This window comes from Populus euphratica, unplaced genomic scaffold (assembly GCF_000495115.2).
Source record: "Populus euphratica unplaced genomic scaffold, PopEup_1.0 scaffold20.1, whole genome shotgun sequence".
Taxonomy (NCBI): domain Eukaryota; kingdom Viridiplantae; phylum Streptophyta; class Magnoliopsida; order Malpighiales; family Salicaceae; genus Populus; species Populus euphratica.
Window position 1 is genome coordinate 1,011,495 of NW_011499854.1, and position 5,531 is coordinate 1,017,025.

Here is a 5,531-nt window from a genome sequence, read left to right on the forward strand (position 1 = left end):
CTTAAATATATAAAGGAACTTCTGTGATTCTTTAAATTATCTTAATATAGTGATATTAAAAATAATTTTAATATATAAATATTTTAAAAAATAATATGCGGTGGAAAATCGTGAGAAAAGGGGTATTTAAAAGTATAATAATAATTAAGGTGGAAAATCGCGAGGGAAGGGTATCTAAAATTATAATAATTATTATTTTTTAAAGTATTTTTTATTTAAAAATATATTAAAATAATTTTTTTAATATATTTATAAATAAAAAATATTTTAAACCATAATCAATACTATAATTTTAAACAACATTATAGATATCATGTAATTTCAATGCAACACACACGTCATGATCTAAAAGATTGAAACATGTACATGATATCTTAGAAATACTTGTGAAAAAGGTGTTTATGAATTACAATTTTTGAATAATTGGGATGAAGATATGGAATATATTCCATGTTGACCTCCAAGACACGAGGAATAATAATGGCATTGATGGATGCAGAAGATTCACAGTGTCGTGACAATTACAGCCTTTTCTATTAGAGGGTCTCTGTCCATGGCTGCATGTTACTCCAACCTAAGGATTCTACCTCCCTTTTTTATATATATATATATATAAACTTAATCTTCATTATCATTTTACTATAGAACATTAAGTAAAATTTACTCCTCAATTATGTCTTCTTAAGGGTCCGCTTCTTTCGCATGAAATATTTCATAGGATTTCTCTTTATTGGTTTATTGAAAAATGTTCCTTTATGTGTTTATTTATTATAAGATATGTCATAGATCAATGTAAAATATTTCATCGTCAACTTTTAAAAATTAGTTTATTTAATTTTCAACTCATGAATTACTTTAAAATATTTTACAAATAGTAATTTACTTCTAGTATCTTCCAATTATTTTAACCACTTTCTTTTTTATTACCATTATCATTTTACCATAATCATCTTCTTCAATTACCTTATCATTCCCAACCATCACTACCTTTAACACTGTTATATCCATCTTCAACACTATTATATCATTATCATTTTTATCATCATCTTCATCATCATTATTATTATCATCATTTCATTACCATCATGACCACTTTCTTTACCTTCACTGTTATAATAACATCTAAAGTAAACTAGATAGGTGACTCGTGCTATGTTAGGAGTAGAGTCAAATATTTTATAAGATAAAAAAATATTCAAATGATGATAATGTTTTTAAAAAAGTAAGACTAATTTGAAACTCAGATAATTGATTTGAATAAGTTCAATAAACTCAGTTGAACTGATAATATAATTATAAAAAAAACCAATGACAATAAAAAAGCAAGAAAAAATGTCAATGAGTAATAAAAAAATAAATGTTTGCTAATATTATGAAAATATACTCTTTAAATATTCTTAAAAGGTCTTAGCGATTTTATTTGATTACTGAAAAATAAAATGAGAATGAAATAGCCTTGTAAAGAAAAAAAATGAAAAAGATAATTATATCATTATCATTTTTATCATCACCTCTATCATCATTATTATCATCACCATCATGACCACCTTCTTTACCTTCACTGTTATAACAACATCTAAAATAAACTAGATAGGTGACTCGTGCTATGTTAGGAGTAGAGTCAAATATTTTATAAGATAAAAAAATATTCAAATGATGATAATGTTTTTAAAGAAGTAAGACTAATTTGAAACTCAGATAATTGATTTGAATAAGTTCAATAAACTCAGTTGAACTGATAATATAATTATAAAAAAAACTAATGACAATAAAAAAGCAAGAAAAAATGTCAATGACTAATAAAAAAATAAATGTTTGCTAATATTATGAAAATATACTCTTTAAATATTCTTAAAAGGTCTTAGCGATTTTATTTAACCAAATTGGATACCTAAATTAAAATATCGTGAAATCTGAGGTGAGGAGAGAGGAAAAAAAGATGAAAGAAAAAAAACTTGATTAAAGCCCAACTGTTGCTTTATTGTGTGCATACGTGTGATACTAGGAAGAGAATGATGTGGAGCTTTCAACACCATAGTAAAAGGTGTTGTTTGATAACCAAGAGATGCCATACACATCACCTATACACATGTCAACCACTTTTATTTTTAAATTATATTTATATTTGCTACAAGACTAAATTGACTTTTATTCAAATTGATTATAACTAAAAATATCATAAAAATACAAAAAAGTCCTTGAACATTAATTTTTTTTGGCTTTTAAGAACAATATAGTCATTTTATTGTACAATCAAATTGTTAAAAGACCATTAAATCCCCCAACCTCATTTTTAAACTTTTTGTCTTCAATGATATTTTAGTCATTTAACATTGGAATGTTAAAAGATTGATTTATCTTTAATCTCAATCAATATGATAACAACAAATAAATTAAGTGGAAACTTAATCAGTATGATAACAACAAATAAATTAAGTGGAAAAGACTTTGTTAACTCTAATAGATAATTAAATGATTTTGTTAAAAAAAAAGTAAAGAGATGGTCATATTAGGTAATTAAATGATTTTATTAAAAAAAAGTATAATTAAATGATTTTGTTAAAAAAAAAAGTAAAGAGATGGTCATATTATTTCAATCCATAATAATACATGTGTAGATGCAACAAAACACTGAAGCTTTTTTGTTTTGCTTTTATAATTGCAATATGCATCTCATTGTGGTATTCTAGTACGCATGAAATCTAAGTCAGTTCTCCCTTTTGTTTTAGATCCCTAATGGCTTGTAAGAAAATGAAGCAGGAAACCCACCCTACCGACACCAAACCTAATGAACATGAAGGAAAAAACGAGAATATTCGAAGACTCAGGCAACCTCAAAAAAGAAAAACTCGGTTACAGCTAATTCTATTTCTTAATCAGCTAGGTTTATCCATTTACTTATCTTCTTCGTTGGAACACCTTTTTTTTTTAAAAAAAAGTCTTTGAGGCTCTGAGCTACACCTCATATTTGGTGGCTTGATATACAACAACTTTTGTGACTTTCGCTTGAAAAAAAACAGATCTATGGTCCCATATCAACCAGAAAGGTGTTTGTTCCTTGTCTCTTCTTCATCTTCGTTAGAAATAAATTCCACTTATAAATGTCTTTTTCCCCAACTCATGCAATCAAATCTGATACGGTAACTCGTTGTTTCAATTGGAAATACAAAACATAATACCAATTATTGCTTGTTGATGAGAGTATATAGACATCAACAATTAATGTAAATAATTATTTCAATTATCATCTCACATGATTTTTTGGCCATCCATACAATAATACGAAAAGAAAACGAAGAATAGAGGGTATAAATATTTTACTTCTTTTTTTAAGAAATTAATTCTAAAATTATTGATAAAGAATTAAATTTTATAACTTTTATGTAAGGCATTTTGGCTCAATAGCACATATATTAAAAATCAATGAAATACTTAACTAAAATTAATGTACAAAAATCCCTTTTCTATATAGTAGATATCTATAAATTAAAAAATACCAAGGTGAAAATAAAAAAAATGCATGCCTTTATAGTGGAAACTTGTTACAAAAAATTTAAAATATTTAGTAAAAAAGAATTTCAACTCCTAAATGAAGTAGATCTACATGAAACATATTTATTGTGATACAAACCCGTATAAAGTTTTGAAATTCAGCCCATGTGGTCTATCATGCTCAAAATTCAGATCGTAGATACCCTAGTTATCAGGTTTTGACCCAATCATTATTTTTTTTATAAATTAAAATAATATTATTTTAATAAAAAATAATCAATAAATTATAATTAAATTTTTAATTGAATTTTGTGTCAATCAACTAAGTTAATTGGGTTATAACTTTTTCTATTTTTTTTTAAACCTGATTTAATTCTAATCATGAATCAACCGAGTTCTAGATGAACCCACTGGACCCCGCCGGTTTCAAAACTATGAACCCATGTCATTTGCTTGGGAAAAGAAGGGCATGTCCAATCACTGCATTTTGACATAAAGAAATCTTTAAATCTTTCAATCCGTATCACGCTGCCCTATGTGGCATCCATACCTGAAATGAGCGCTTTCCAATGGGCAACAGCAGTAATTCTTTTTATATTTCTGCTTCAATGTCCTGCTGGAATTGCTTTTGGTTGCATAACACAGCTGTTTGCTGGGATGCCCGTATTTATGCCTTTTCTAAACAGTGATAATTTTTATTTGAAAATATATTAAAATATTTTTTTTTATTTTAAGATGATATTTTTAAAATTAATACATCAAAAATAATTTAAAAATATTTAAAAAATAATTTAAAATTAAAAAAATAGTTAAACCTGCTGTGCCAAAAAAATAAAAGAGACTATATATGTGTGTGTACATGGACTTTCACACGAATCTCCCACGTAAACTTTCAAACCGATCCCTCTTGTCAATATTTTTTTTTGTTCAGCTTGCATAACATGTATTTATTTATGAGGTATTTGGTATTGTGGTTATATTAAATATTAAGTTAAAACATATGAATTTAGTGTTTTATTAGACATAAATAATATTTTTTATTATTGTAGATTCTACTAAAAATTAAGATTGAATCTTAATTTCTAAAAATAACCCATGCCTGCTTTTAAGACCTCTTTCTCAACTATCAAAGAAATAACTGTTGGAAAAAATTTCAAAATAATCCTTGATAAATTTAAAAATCCCACTCTAGTACTATTGCTAACCATTGTTGAGATATATCATCTCATTCCTAATTTTTTTTAGCCTTCTTATTCCTTTTTGTTCTCTTCTCTTCTTTTAATATTCTTTATTGCTTGCCTCCTTTTATTTCATTGAGATTACCTTGCCAAATTTGTTCTATAAAAAGTAATTTCTGGTGATTATATAACTCATTCATCAAAGAATAAACACTATTATTATTATTTTTTTGTAAATTCAAATATAATATCCTCACACCCTTTTCTTTAAATAAAAATAAATTTAATTTAGATTTTCCTATAATGTTTCTAACAGTGTTTTTTTTCAGCATAAATAAACAACATATTTATGTTGGAGAAACTCAAATGACAACAAGCACAGTGTTGGGAAACTTGTTCTAGCAACAAACATTGACCATAAGTTTCTTTCTTATCTCCATCCAAAAATTTATTTTAATTAACTACAAATTTTAATTTATATGATTCTTGATTAATTTATTTTGATTGTGATTAATTGTTAATGCTATTAATTTATTTTTCTTTGGTTATGTATATCTTTCTTAAACAAACTACTACACTTGCGTATAACCGAAATATATTATTTACCATTGCTTTTTACAATTTATATTCAAATATGTTCTTCAAGATAAATATTTTTTTTATAATTTTTTTTTATTTTCATTAACTCATAACTGATAGAGTTTTGTATATTTGATTAGTTTATTAACATGAGTTTTGTTTACTTTAAAACATGCTTCTTCTTCTTCTTTTTTTGCTTAATTCTTGGATTTAATTGATGCTTTTTTAATTGTTTTTTTATATATAGCGTGGAAAGGAAGTGAAATATTTTGTTTTGTAAAG